Raw genomic sequence first — 16,138 nt, 5'->3', positions numbered from 1 at the left:
TACCATGGGGGTCATTCCGAGTTGTTCGCTCACTAGCTGCTTTTAGCAGCATTGCACACGCTAGGCCGCCGCCCTCTGGGAGTGTATCTTAGCATAGCAGAATTGCGAACGAAAGAACAGCAGAATTGCAAATAAATAATTCTTAGCAGTTTCTGAGTAGCTCGAGACTTACTCCTACACTGCGATCAGCTCAGCCCGTTTCGTTCCTGGTTTGACGTCATAAACACGCCCTGCGTTCGGCCAGCCACTCCCCCGTTTCTCCAGACACTCCCGCGTTTTATCCTGGCACGCCTGCTTTTTTCTGCACACTCCCAGAAAACGGTCAGTTTCCGCCCAGAAGCACCCACTTCCTGTTAATCACACTCCGATCACTTCAGCGGTGAAAATTCTTCGTTTGGACGTGAGTAAATCTACTAAGTTTTGTGCTAAAATACTTAGCGCATGCGCGCTGCGTACCATGCGCATGCGCATTTTTGCCTTAATCACTCCGTTGCGAAAAACGGCAACGAGCGAACAACTCGGAATGACCCCCCATGCGCATGCGCATTTTCCACCTAATCGCTCCGTTGCGAAAAATGGCAACGAGCGAACAACTCGGAATGACCACCATTATGTAACATTATAATGCCCTCCAGTCAGGCCCGGTGCTAACAGCTCATCAAAGGTATGCAAATCAGGTAGGCGCCAGGCTGGAGAGGTCAGGCACTCTCCCTGCTCTGTATCCCTGTGCTGAGCTGATGTCCCTGCTGCTGCTGCGCCTGTCACACTCTATAACAGGCAGCGGCACCGGCAGCATGAAGCCTCCTTTCCCCTCCCCTTGTGACAGTGCGAGTGCAGCAGTGTGCGGACCTAAAAGGGAGCGGAACTACACAGGAAAAAGTGGCGGGGCTACAGGGGACCAGGCTGCAGCAGAAAGAGGAGCTGCTACAGCTCTGGCCACGATCAGTACGAAATCCCACCGGACGGGATCCCGGCGGTCGGAATACAGACAACGGGATCCCGACTGGCACAATCCCGACAGGGGGGCGAGTGCCCCGCTATGCCCAGCACACTAATTTATTCTCCCTCTATGGGTGTAGTGGACACCCACAGAGGGAGAATATGTCGGGATTGTGCCGCTTGGGATCCCGGTGTCGGTATTTCGACCGCCGGTATTCCGTCCGGTGGGATCTTGACCGCATTACCTCTGGCCAGCCATACTTCCTTAGGTAAGTGTCTGGAAAGAGAGTACGTGAGTGAAAGGGTGTGTACTGTATGTGTACAGTATCTGTGTGTATGTATGTATGCATGCATGTATGTACGTACGTACGTACGTACGTACGTACGTACAGTATGTGTGTGTGTACGTATATGTGTATGTGGTGTTTATATCTGTGTGTGTATGTATATGTGTATCTGTGTGTGTGCATGTGTATTAGTGGCACTGCTACGGTGGGCGTTACGTGTGTAAGCGTTACTGCTACAGGGGGCGTTACGTGTGTAAGCGTCACTGGTACAGGGGGCATTATGTGTATAAGCATCACTGCTACAGGGGGGCATTACATGTGTAAGCGTCACTGCTACAGTGGGTGTTATGTGTGTAAGCGTCACTGCTACGGTTCTGGTATGAATGGTCGACCATGTTAAGGTCGAAATTCATTAGGTCGACCACTATTGGTTGACATAGACATGGTCGACATGAGCTAATAGTCGACATGTGAAAATGGTCGACACATGAAAAGGTCAACATGGATTTTTCAACTGTTTTTGGTGTCTTTTTTTCCTGCAACATGACCAGGAACCCCAATTAGTGTACCGCGTCCCCTTGCATGGATCACTTCGCTTGCAGGTTACCGTTCCCTATCGTAGTCCACGTGGATCGTAAAGTATGAAAAAGTAAAAAAAATCTATATTTAAAAAAAAAAAAAGCCATGTCGATCTTTTCATGTGTTGAAATGCCCCTGCGTCGACCATTTTCATGTGTCGACCATTTGTCGTCCATGTCGACCATGTCAATGTGGACCAATAGTGGTCGACCTAATGACTGTCGACTGTCGACCTTAGCATTATGTGTGTAAGAGTCACTACTGCAGGGAGCATTATGTGTATAAGCGTCACTGCTACAGGGGGCATCATGTGCGCTGTCCCTTTGTAAAGTGTGGGAGGGCACAAATTTATAGTTTGCAGGGGGGCGCCGAACACCCTAGCACTGGCCCTGTCTCCAGTTCATTTTATATCACATTACAATAAGCAGGTCCAGGGGCGTAACTAGATATATTTCAGGCCCCAATGCAAACGTTTGTAAGGGGCCCTGTGCAGTAGCGGATCTTGCCACGGGCAAGCAGGACTTTTGCCCGGGGCGCCGCCTTCCGGAGGGCGCCGCACCAGAGCAAGATCCGCTGCTGCTGTACCCGCTGGCCGCTGTGAAGGGAAACTAGAGTTTCCCTTCGTGGAGAGGTCCTTTACTGTGCGGTGCGCGATGACGTCATCGCGCACCGCACAGCAAAGGTCCTCTCCACGAAGGGAACTAGACGCAACGCATCTAGTTTCCCTTCGTGGAGAGGACCTTTGCTGTGTGGTGCGTGATGACGTCATCGCACACTGCACATTAAAGGACCTCTCCACGAAGGGCTTCATAGCGGCCAGCGGCAGCGGGGGCACATTTCAAAGCGCTACAGTAGTCTGTACAGGGGGGGTAAATGACCACGCCCCCTGCATGAAGCCACGCCCCCATTGCTGCCCGGGGCGCGCAAAGCCCCAGAACCGGCCCTGCCCCTGTGTACCACTCAGCTGATGATCACTGTTTTCAGTGAAGCAATAGGTCAATTCCCCAACACTAGAAGAAAAGGGCCATAGCAAAACAAATTTGACTTACTTAAACAGGGGAGATAGGTGCAATGGGTCTATATAATAATAATATGGACCATCAATGAGTCTGGTTGACATGGATTTTGCAATATTGCCTTCAATGAGGTCATGTGAAATTACACTTACTTGTCCAGACTCCACTATGTAAGTGTCTGTACGGTAGCTAGGGAAAAAGCAGCCGTCTAAGCTTATCACAGTAAATGTCTGTAATTACAGCCTCATTTAGGCAATAAACAACTCAGAAGAAGGGCTGTATGTCAAATATCTACTTTTAAGTTTTTAATTACTTGCTTTTCCAAAAGTCTATCTGAGTGTCAATAATATGATTATACCTAGAACTAAGGGGGTAATTCAGACCTGATTACTAGGCAGCGGTTTTTGCAGCCATGTGATCAGATAGTCGCCGCCTACAGGGGGAGTGTATTTCCGCTGTGCAAGTGTGCGATCGCATGTGTAGAAGAGCTGTACAAACTGATTTTGTGCAGTCTCTGCGCAGCCCAGGACTTACTCAGCCGCTGCGATCACATCAGCCTGTCCAGGACCGGATTTGACGTCAGTAAACCCTCCCTTCAAACGCTTGGACACGCCTGCGTTTTTCCAGACACTCCCTTAAAACGGTCAGTTGCCACCCACAAACGCCTTCTTCCTGTCAATCTCCTTGCGAACGCCCGTGCAAATGGATCCTTCGCACCATCCTGTCGCTGACCAGCCACTTTGCAGCCGTCCGTCACGCCTGGGCATTGCGGTGCATACGCATGCACAGCTCAGATCTGGTCTCCCGGTGTGCGAAAACGCACAGCAGCGATCAGATCTGAATTACCCCCTAAGTACTGTAGCATAGGTTCCACTAGTTTAGAGTATGCAAATCCAGTGGAATCTCATCTCATAATGCTCATAAGACTGGAAGCAGACTGTTTAAAACCAATCAGGTGCAAAAACATAAAAAGAGGTCTGACCTCTGACCCTTGTGTATTACTCATACTTGCTGACATCCTAGCCGCTTTCTCTGGGAGAAAGCAGCCAGGTTGGCTCGGCAGGGGGTCGGGGCGGAGGTATGACGTGTCAAAGGGGGCGGGGTGGAACAGACTTGCTTATTCTTCTGGGGGGCCCACCCAATTTTTAGGTGCCTCCCGGCCATTCGGGGAGAGTTGGCAAGTACAGTATGTTACTGCTTGTCCGCGCATCTTCACCTACATCCTGCATGCTGCAAGGATGTGCCCTGGAGAGTCTCCAGACTATACAATACCTGCAGTCTGTGGTGACGGTGTTACACAGGCTACAGAACACTCTCAGTTCCACTATACCAACACAGCTGTACCCAGGGTCGGACTGCCCATCTGGCACTTTTAGCAAATGCCAGAAGGGCTGATGGGCTGGTGGGCCGGTCCTGTCACACAGAGAGCCAGGAAGGCCGCGCGCAGCCTCCGGCTCTCTGGTCTGGCTGCGCCCCTGCCCATTTCCATGGAAACAGGGGCCTGCAGCGATGCCCACGCCCCACTGACTATCGGTAGTGTCCGAGTGTCCCCTTTCACGGCATGCGTGCTCCCGTCATGAACGTGCACACACATGCCAGGGCCGATTTCAGCCCCCAGTCCGTCACTGGCTGTACCGCGTCATTTACAGTGCCAGTGTGCATACTCCACTGCCACCACAGTATGTACAGACTACAGACACAGGTGTGTGCTCTCACCTGTCACATACCACCTGCACTCCCCTGCATGTTCCTGGCTGGATCTGGTTCACACATTATATACTACACTCTATACCTCCGATATATCTGCTGCGTTAACCCTGTGTCACCCTGTCAACCTGTTCTACCTGGTTAATGAAGCTAAAACCTGGTTAAGTGATCTACAAGTAATGCGATATCTAATGTGTGAGCCATTAGCTCTGTTATTAACAGAAACGTGGGGATGCCGGAGTGGAAGAGGTTATGAGTGGAGTTTAGTTTGTTACAGACAAATGGGTTTAAGTAGTGGTGGGGGCATCTGCACCATGACTGTACACAGGAAAAGTTCCTGGCATGAAAAGGTGCATTTACCGTAGTTGCATACGTTCAGTCACTGTATTCCAAGAATCGTCCTGCTCCACATCACTACAGTACTTTATACCAGGCGTACTGTATGTCTGGAGTAACAGATGTGTATACAGTACTTGTGGCCCATTATAGTGTGGAGATGTGGATTCTCATTGTTAGCAGTAAATGTAACTTTGGCATTACCCTATGGGGGTGATTCCGAGTTGATCGTACGATCATGACCATAGACATGCGGGGGGGACGCCCAGCACAGGGCTATCCTGCCCCGCATGTCAGTGCTGCCCCCCCCCCCCTCCACAGAAGTGCAAAAGCATTGCATAGTGGCGATGCTTTTGCACTTTAGGAGTAGCTCCCGGCCAGCGCAGCTTTAGCGTGCTGACCGGGAGCTACTCGTTGCTCCCCAGCCCGCAGCAGCTGCGGCCCGCCCCCCGCACGGTCCGGCCACGCCTGCATTGGCTGGACCGCGCTCACGAAACAGCAGCCAAACACCACAGTTCCGCCCCCCTCGCCCAGCGACCGCCTCTGCCTGTCATTCAGGCAGAGGCGATCGTAGCGCAGCAACGGCCTTTGGCCGTCTGGCATGCGCAGTTCTGACCCGATTGCACTAAGGTGGGAGTTTTTTAGAACTGGTGATGTTGCCAATAGCAACCAATCAGATTCTATCTATTATCTTCTAGAAGCGGCTAGAGAACCACTCAAAACGGTGGAGTTGAAATATCTCACCTGGAAGGTGGTCATGCTATTAGCCTTGGCTTCAGCTAGGCGTGTGTCAGAGTTGGCGGCTTTGTCACATAAAAGCCCCTATCTGGTTTTCCATGCGGATAGAGCAGAATTGCGGACCCGTCCACAATTTCTGCCGAAAGTGGTTTCATCCTTTCATATAAACCAACCTGTTGTGGTGCCTGTGGCTACTACTGACTTGGAGGATTCCGAGTTACTTGACGTGGTCAGGGCTTTGAAGGTTTATGTAGCCAGAACGGCTAGGGTCAGGAAAACAGAGTCCTTGTTTATCCTGTATGCTTCCAACAAGATTGGTACTCCTGCTTCAAAGCAAACTATTGCTCGCTGGATCTGTAACACGATTCAGCAGGCTCATTCTGCGGCTGGATTGCCGCTGCCAAAATCAGTTACGGCACATCCCACTAGGAAGGTGGGCTTTTCTTGGGCGGCTGCCCGAGGGGTCTCGGCATTACAGCTTTGCCGAGCGGCTACATGGTCAGGTTCAAACACTTTTGCAAGGTTCTACAAGTTTGATACCCTGGCTGAGGAGGACCTTGTGTTTGCTCAATCGGTGCTGCAGAGTCATCCGCACTCTCCCGCCCGTTTGGGAGCTTTGGTATAATCCCCATGGTCCTTACGGAGTCCCCAGCATTCACTAGGACGTTAGAGAAAATAAGATTTTACTTACCGGTAAATCTATTTCTCGTAGTCCGTAGTGGATGCTGGGCGCCCGTCCCAAGTGCGGACTTCTTCTGCAATGCTTGTATATAGTTATTGCTTAAATAAGGGTTATGTTATGGTTGCATCAGGGTTGACCTGTTGCTCTGTTAATGTTCATACTGTTGACTGGGTATGTTTATCTCAAGTTATACGGTGTGATTGGTGTGGCTGGTATGAATCTTGCCCTGGATTACCAAAATCCTTTCCGGATAAATGGGGGCATGAAGGTATGCATCCTTTATGTCCAGAGACACCATAAAATCCTCCCCTTCCAGGCTTGCGATAACCGCTCTCAGCGATTCCATCTTGAACCGGAACCTTTTCAGGTACATGTTCAGGGATTTTAAATTCAATATGGGTCTGACCGAACATGGTCAAACATGGTCGAATAATAACCCCTTCCCTGTTGAAGGGGAGGAACCTTGACCACCACCTGTTGAAGATACAATTTTTGAATTGCAGTTAACACTAATTCCCCCTCGTGGGGGGAAGCTGGCAGGGCCGATTTGAGGTATCGGTGAGGGGGCATCTCTTCGAATTCCAGCTTGTATCCCTGACACAATCTCTATTGCCCAGGGATCCAACTGGGAGTGAACCCACTTGTGGCTGAAATTCCGAAGACGCGCCCCCACCGGGCTTAGCTCCGCCTGTGGAGCCCCAGCGTCATGCGGTGGATTTTGTAGAGGCCGGGGAGGACTTCTGTTCCTGGGAACTAGCTGTATTGTGCAGCTTCTTTCCTCTGCCCCTGCCTCTGGCAAGAAAGGACGCACCTCGAACTTTCTTGTTTTTCTGAGATCGAAAGGACTGCATTTGATAATACGGTGCTTTCTTAGGCTGTGAGGAAATATATGGCAAAAAATTAGATTTTCCAGCAGTAGCTGTGGAGACCAGGTCCAAGAGACCCTCCCCAAAGAATTCCTCACCCTTGTAAGGTAAAACCTCCATATGCCTTTTTGAGTCGGCATCACCTGTCCATTGCCGAGTCCATAGGACCCTTCTGGCAGAAATAGACATAGCATTGATTCTAGAACCCAGCAGACTAATGTCTCTTTGAGCATCTCTCATATATAGGACAGCGTCCTTAATATGCCCCAGGGTCATTAAAATAGTATCCTTGTCTAAGGTATCAAGTTCCTCAGATAGGGTATCCGTCCATGCTGCTACAGCACTACACACCCAGGCCGATTGCCGGCCTCAGTAAGGTACCCGAATGTGTATAAATGGACTTCAGGGTACCCTCCTGCTTTCTATCCGCAGCATCTTTGAGGGTAGCCGTATCCTGTGACGGCAGGGCTACCTTCTTGGACAAGCGCATTAACCCTAGGGGAGGATTCCCAGCGTAACCTGTCCGTTGATGGGAAAGGATACGCCATAAGAATCCTTTTGGAAACCTGCAGTTTTTTATCTGGAGATTCCCAAGCCTTTTCACATAACTCATTTAGCTCATGTGAGGGGGGAAATGTTACCTGTGGCTTCTTTTCCCCATACATATGAACCCTCCCGTCAGGGACTGGGGTTTCCTCTGTGATGTGCAACACATCCTTAATTGCTATAATCATATAACAGATGGATTTAGCCAATTTTGGCTGTAACTTTGCATCATCGTAATCGACACTGGAGTCAGAATCCATGTCGGTATCTGTGTCAACAATTTGGGATAGTGGGCGCTTCTGAGACCCTGACGGCCTCTGCGACATAGGATCAGGCATGGGCAGGGACCCTGACTGTCCTAAGGCTTCAGCTTTTCCTAACCTTTTATGTAAGGAATTCACACTATCATTTAAAACCTTCCACATATCCAACCAATCAGGTGTCGGTGTCGTCGGCAGAGACAACACATTCATTTGCTCCTGCTCTGCTTCCACATAGCCTTCCTCATCAGACATGTCGACACAAGCGTACCGACACACCACACACACACACACACACACACACACACACACACACGGAATGCCCTTTTCGAAGACAGTTCCCCCACAAGGCCCTTTGGAGAGACAGGGAGAGAGTATGCCAGCACACACCCCAGCGCTATATGTCCCAGGAATCACACAGTAACTTAGTGTTAACCCAGTAGCTGCTGTATATTATGTTTTTGCGCCTAATTTATGTGCCCCCCTCTCTTTTTACCCTCTTCTACTGTGAATCTGCAGGGGAGAGCCTGGGGAGCTTCCTCTCAGCGGAGCTGTGGAGAAAAAATGGCGCTGGTGAGTGCTGAGGGAGAAGCCCCGCCCCCTCGACGGCGGGCTTCTGTCCCGCTCAAATATACATTTTCTTGGCGGGGGCTCATACATATATACAGTGCCCATGCCCAACTGTATATATGTGTACTTTTTGCCAAAAGAGGTCCATATGCTGCCCAGGGTGCCCCCCCCCCCCTGCGCCCTGCACCCTTACAGTGACCGGAGTATGTGAGGTGTGTGGGAGCAATGGCGCACAGCTGCAGTGCTGTGCGTTACCTCATGTGAAGAACGGAGTCTTCTGCCGCCGATTTCGAAGTCTTCTTGCTTCTCATACTCACCCGGCTTCTGTCTTCCGGCTCTGCGAGGGGGACGGCGGAGCGGCTCCGGGAACGGACGGCGAGGGTGAGATCCTGCGTACGATCCCTCTGGAGCTAATGGTGTCCAGTAGCCTAAGAAGCAGGACCTAACTTCAGAGAGTAGGGCTGCTTCTCTCCCCTCTGTCCCACGATGCAGGGAGTCTGTTGCCAGCAGAGCTCCCTGAAAACAAAAAACCTAACAAAATACTTTCTCACAGCAAGCTCAGGAGAGCTCACTGAACAGCACCCAGCTCGTCCGGGCACAGTCTCAAACTGGAGGAGGGACATAGAGGGAGGAGCCAGAGCACACCAGAATCTAAATTCTTTCTTAAAGTGCCCATGTCTCCTGCGGAGCCGTCTATTCCCCATGGTCCTTACGGAGTCCCCAGCATCCACTAGGACGTTAGAGAAATTCACATTACACCACACAGTATGAGTCAAAATGAATATTTCACCACACGATATGAGACGAAATTCACATTACGTCACATGGTATGAGACAAAATTCACATTACGTCACACGGTATAAGATAAAATTCACATTATGCCACACAGCAAGAGATAATATTCACATTACGCCACACAGTATGAGCCAAAATTTACATTACGCCACACAGTATGAGCCAAAATTTACATTACGCCGCACAGTATGAGCCAAAATTTACATTGCGCCACACACCAAGAGATAAAATTCACACTACGCCACACTGTATGAGCCGCAATTCACATTACGCCACACTGTATGAGCCGCAATTCACATTGCGCCACACTGTATGAGCCGCAATTCACGGTAGGAGCCAAAGTTTATATTACGCCATGCTTTATGAGATAAAATTCACATTACGCCACACGGTATGAACCAAAATTTACATTATGTCACACGGTATGAGCCAAAATTCACATTACACCACGTGCGAATGAGCGGCTGCGGCCCGGCCTGAATAGACCCCATAGTACACCCCAAACACATTATATAATACACAGTGCCCCCAAACACATTATGTGACACATAGTGCCCCTCCAAAAACATTATATAACACACATTATACATTACTTGTGGGTGCAGTCTTGTTCACATGTGAGTTCCGGTAGCAGGTGCTGCTGACAAATGTACTCTCTACTGCCCCTGCAGCGGCATGTCTGTCGCCGGACCTGCTGACCAGGCATAGCGGGCGAGTGGACGACACACACACACACACACACACACACACATATATATACATATATATATATATAGTAACCTGAGGACGAAGAATAAACTTCGAAACGTTGTTGCTGCAACCTGCTGTTTTGTACCTTTTGTGACCAGTGTGCGGCCTACAGTGGACTGTTGTATTGACCCGTGGCTCTGCGGGTCTAGGAGGGCACCGGGACTGAGTTATTTGTACCTGGGAGTGCTGCCAAAAGTCGTTTGTATATATATATATATATATATATATATACACATATATACATATATATATATATATATGCACACATATATACATATGTATATATATATATATATATATATATATAAAACACCAGTACATAATACAGCCAGCCTTACGTTTTTATGTCCTTTGATGCTGGCAGGCTGCACAACCACACATAGCCTAGGAGAGCTGGCTGAAACTTGGTGATGGCTGCTGCCTCCAGGCTCCACGCGCCGTCCTCCTTCTTCCCTGCAGCCTGCGAGCACAGCCAATGACTGAGCCGCAGGCTGCTGCTCATTAGATTATTGGACAGCTGAGCCGTCACTCAGCTGTCCTTCCCTTTACAGGCACTGACTCCCTGCGTGCGGCCTCGGCGCCAGCATGTTCAGTGCAGTGGAGCCGGGAGCCAGAGCCGCCAGTTCCTGGGAGCGCAGCGCAATACCGCAGATCGGAACAGAGATCTGATCTGCGGTGGCGGCGGGGGGCCCCCCTCGTAATCCGGCTCTGGCTACAGTAGTTGGGTCACTGTTAGAAGGTAAAAAAGAGGGGGAGGCACGACATCTCTGAACTATCAAACCCGAACAATTTTGCCCGATTGGATGAAGATTTGGTGGATGATAGTGAGGAAATGACGGAGCCAGCGGAGACTGTTCCCTCTAGCAACCGGAGGAGTGGTCCCTCCAGCACAGATGGGATGAAAGTGAGAGAGGTACCCAGGCAGATTGTGGTGGTAGGGGACTCTATCATCAGGAAGAAGGAAGACAGATAGGGCAATTTGCTACTGGGATCGTGATCGCCGTACGGTCTGTTGTCTCCCTGGTGCTTGGGTTCAGCACATCACGAACCGAGTAGATAGATTGTTGGGAGGGGCTGGGAATGACCCGGCGTTGTTAGCGCAACAACAAAGTTAGTGGAAGGTGGAATGTCCTTAAGAAAGATTATAGGGACTTAGGCAAGAAACTTAAGGAAAGGACATCTAAGGTAATATTCTCCGAAATATTACCTGTACCTCGCGCTAGCCCAGGGAGGCAGAAGGAGATCAGGGAGGTAAATGTGTGGCTTAGAGACTGGTGTGGGAAGGAGGGGTTTGTGTTCCTGGAACACTGGGCGGACTTCTCAGTCAGGCGCCATCTTTTTCAGCACAATGGATTGCACCTGAATGAGGAGGGGGCTGCGGTGCTGGGGGGAAGGATGGTTGGAAGGTTGAAGGAGCTTTTAAACTAGGAGCCTGGGGGGGAGGGTTTAGTTAGAAACTACGGGTCATGCAGTGAGAATTATAAGGATGGTGGTAGTGAACTAAATGGGGGTGGAGAAGGGGGAGGGAAAGAGCAGCCGGCAAGAGTACTTATATTGGTACTACTAAGGGTATTACCAAAGGTATTGCCAAAACATTAACTAACAACAATTGTGGGTCTTCATTACAGCATTCAGAAAATGATGTAAGCAGCATAAGGGAAAATACTTATGTCGGGGCAGAGAATTTAGAAGGACTAAATGAGGTGATCAAGTAAGTATGATGTGGGTGGAGAGGAAGGAAGGAGAAGAACTGTCAGTAAGAGTAATTATAGGGAGGCACTTGTAAACAATAATAGGATACCCTTAAAAAAACAAATGGACAAGGGAAACACTAAACTAAAATATATGCTTGCGAACGCAAGAAGCTTAGCAGGTAAAATGGGGGAATTGGAATTAATAGCATCAAAGGCTCAGTATGATATTATAGGTATTACGGAAACATGGTGGGATGACTCTCATGACTGGGTTGCAAACTTGGAGGGTTATTCTCGTTTCAGGAGACAGGGCTAACAAAAGAGGAGGAGGTGTATGTCTTTATGTTAAGCTACCTCTTAAACCATACTTAAAGGAGGTTATTTATGAGGGAACTGGCGATAATGTGGAGTCAATATGGGTAGAAATCTCAAGTGGGGGTATTTATGTAAAAAAACTAGTCATAGGCACGTGCTACAAACAGACAGATATTAGCATACATGAGGAAGAACAACTCTTGCAGCAAATTGAAAATGCTTCGGGATTGGGGGACATCCTAGTGATTGGGGATTTTAACTATCCTGATATAAACTGGAGTAATGATTCATGTGTTAAGGCTAGGGGCAACAGGTTCTTAAATACGTTAAAGGATCACTACTTGTTTCAACTAGTCGAAGACCCAACAAAGGTAAAACTACTCTAGATCTAGTAATTACTAATAATGTGGACATTATATCAAACACTAAAGTTGTGGAGACTTTGGGTAACAGTGATCACTATATGATCACATTTGACATCAGTTTCAAGAAACACAGCTATAAGGGATCAACCAAAACATTTAACTTTAGAAAAGACAATTTCAGTATGCTGAGAAGTGCACAAAACAACATTGACTGGGAAGTTTTGTTTCATGGCAAGAACACTACGGAAATGTGGGATGCTTTGAAAGGGTTGCTGGAAAGCAATATTCACAAATTCATTCCGATGGGCAGCAAACGCAGTAGTACCAAACTCATACCGATGTGGTTTAATAAGAAGGTCCAGGAAGAAATGGATAAAAAGAAGCGTGCTTTCAAAGCATTTAAATCTAATGGAAAGGCAGAGTCATTCCAGTACTACAAGGCATGCAATAAAAGAAGCAAAAAAGTAATAAGAGCAGCTAAAATTGATAACAAAAGCAAATCGCTATGGAGAGCAAAACCAATCCTAAAAAGCTTTTTAAATATATAAACAGTAAATGGTTAAAATAGGAGATCATAGGTCCAATAAAAGATGAATTTGGAGTATTGATAAATGATGATGAAACAAAAGTGGATATACTGAACACATTTTTTTCATCAGTGTTCACCAGAGAAGAACCGACGGTGGGAGTAACATAGTAACATAACATAGTATTTGAGGTTGAATAGAGGCAAATTGCCCATCGTGTTCAACCTGTTTTAAGTTGTGGTGATTCTACATACTTGCTAAATAATGTTTTATGACTAGTTAGCTACTATAACTCATGTTACCCCCGGATTAACCACGTTGATATTTTAAGTATTATAACCTTGGATAGCTTTTTCATTCAGAAATTTATCCATTCCTTTTTTAAATCCAATTACAGAGTCCGCCATTACCACCTTCCCTGGCAGGGAATTCCACATCCTGATTGCCCTAACAGTGAAGAACCCTTTCCTCCATTGCGTTCGGAACTTTCTCTCCTCCAGTCGCAGCGAGTGCCCACGTGTCCTAAACTGTGTTCTTTTAATAAATAATTCCTCTGATAACTCTTTGTGATGTCCCTTTACATATTTGAAGATATTAATAATATCTCCTCTTAGGCATCTCTTTTCTAGTGTATACATATTCAGCCTAGTAAGTCTTTCCTTATAGTCCAATCCTTCTAGGCCTTTAATCAATTTAGTAGCTCGCCTTTGAACATTTTCGAGTTCACTGATGTCTTTTTTATACAATGGTGCCCAAAACTGAACACAATATTCCAGGTGCGGACATACCAATGCCTTATACAGCGGCATGATTACATCCGAGTCCCTTGTCTCAATTCCCCTTTTCATGCACGGTAGCACCTTACTTGCCTTCTTTACTGCTTTTTGACATTGTGTATTAGTAGTGCATAACAATAGTGATGGCTAGATACTTGTTTAAGTGAAGTGATAGTCCTGGAGAGACTAAGCAAAATTAAGATTAACAAATCACCTGGCCCAGATGGATTTCACCCTAGGGTTCTTATAGAACTCAGGTCACAACTGGCAAGACCCCTATACTTGATTTTCAATAGTTCAATTAGATCAGGCATGGTACCGATGGATTGGCGTATAGCTGAGGTAGTGCCATAATTTACAAAGGGATCTAAAAATCATCCGGGTAACTGCAGACCAGTTAGTTTGACATCTATAGTGGGGAAAATATTGGAAGGAATTTTAAGGGATAGCATACAGGAGTATCTGCATACCGCTAATATTATTAGCAAGAACCAGCATGGGTTTGTGAGAGACAGATCATGTCAAACTAACTTAGTTTCTATGAGGAAGGGAGCGACAATCTCGACCAGGAAAAAGCAGTGGATGTGGTCTACTTAGATTTTGCAAAAGCCTTCGACACAGTGCCTCACAGGAGACTGATCATCAAATTAAAGGAGCTTGGCCTGGGAAAAACTATTTGTACATTTAAAAGTAACTGGCTGGATAACAGGGTACAGCGAGTAGTGGTCAACGGAATGTCTTTCAGCTGGGCACAAGTAGTCAGCGGGCCACTACTGTTCAACATATTTATCAATGACCTAGAAATACAGTAGGCCTGGAAAGCACAGTATCAATCTTTGCAGATGATAGTAAGCTGTGTAGGGTAATTAATTCAGAAATAGATGTGGAGTCTCTACAGAATGACTTATCTAAACTTGAAATCTGGGCATCTAAATGGAGAATGAGGTTCAATATAGAAAAATGCAGAGTTATGCACTTCGGGACTTAAAACAAACTTGCAACCTACATATTAAATGGGGATAATCTAGGGGTAACAGTATTGGAAAAAGATTTGGGGGTTCTTATTGATAATAGGCTTAATAACCGTATACAATGTCAAAGTGCAGCAAAGAAGGCAAGTAAGGTGCTAGCGTGCATAAAACGGGGAATTGAGACAAGGGACGAGAATGTAATCATGCCGCTGTACAAATCATTGGTACATCCGCACCTGGAATATTGTGTTCAATTTTAGACACCACATTATAAAAAAGATATCTGTGAACTCGAAAGAGTTCAAAGGCATGCTACTAAATTGATTAAAGGGCTAGAGGGACTGGAGTACGAGGAAAGGATTACTAGGTTGAATATATATACACTGGAAAAGAGGCGTCTAAGAGGAGACGTTATTAATATCTTCAAATATGTAAAGGCACATCACAAAGAGTTATCAGAGGAATCAGAGGCGGATTGGCCATAGGGCTTACAGGGAAGATTCCCGGTGGGCCGGCGCACCCGTGGGGCCTGCTTTGTTTGAGGACATGTGGTCCTTTTTATAGACATAATGAATAAGATGCAAAATAATTTGCATATATGAAAATGACTTTGCCACTTAGCCTGTGATTGCAGATGATCTAGTGTATGCTCTGTCTGCCTGCTTGGCTGACATATAAGATTGAGTGAATAGTGATTGGGATATGCGGTTGGTGTAATAAGCAAGAAAATATATCTTTCTAAAGAATGATATAGTTTCCTAAATTGTGAAGGTGTATCATATAATGTGCTCATAATATTTAATTTTATTTCCTTTTAACTTCCCCCTTGATGCTGGACATGCCCACTATCTGGGAAGTCTTGGGGGGAGGGTGCTGCTGCCATGGCCCATGGCTAGACCTTACACCTCTGGTGCTGCCCATGTGGGGCCACTAGTACAAATTTTTCCAGGGCCGCTTTTTGTTCCCAATCCGCCCCTGAGAGGAATTGTTTATTAAAAGATCTCTGATTAGGATACGAGGTCACTTGCTGAGGTTAGAGGAGAGAAAATTCCATACACAACGTAGGAAAAGGTTCTTAACTGTTAGGGCAATAAGAATTTGGAATTCCTTGCCTGAGAAGGTGGTAATGGTGGACTCTGTATATATGCATTTAAAAACGGGTTGGATAGATTTCTGACTGAAAAAGATATCCAAGGTTATAGCATTTAAAATTATGCACATTGATAATCTGGAAGGAACATGATTTACAGTGGTTAACTAGACATAAAACATTATTTCAACAGGGAAAATTATAATGAACACGGCTTAATACAGAATACAGGTTGAACCCGATGGGCATTTTGCCTCTTTTCAACCTCAATAACTATGAACTATGATACTAGCTGGAGTACCCGGCGTTGCCCGGGATTTTAAGAATG

General features: G+C 47.0%; 1 long non-coding RNA gene across 1 annotated transcript in view; it reads left to right on the top strand.

The window, feature by feature from the left end:
• The window catches only part of LOC134929443 (uncharacterized), a 105,677-nt gene that overhangs the window by 44,241 nt on the left and 45,298 nt on the right, over window positions 1–16,138 (top strand). The gene's annotated exons all lie outside the window — the stretch shown is intronic.

Source organism: Pseudophryne corroboree, chromosome 5 (assembly GCF_028390025.1).
Source record: "Pseudophryne corroboree isolate aPseCor3 chromosome 5, aPseCor3.hap2, whole genome shotgun sequence".
In the NCBI taxonomy this organism is placed as follows: Eukaryota; Metazoa; Chordata; class Amphibia; order Anura; family Myobatrachidae; genus Pseudophryne; species Pseudophryne corroboree.
The sequence above is the reverse complement of the archived record's forward strand: the minus strand, read 5'-3'. Positions and strand labels throughout refer to the sequence as shown.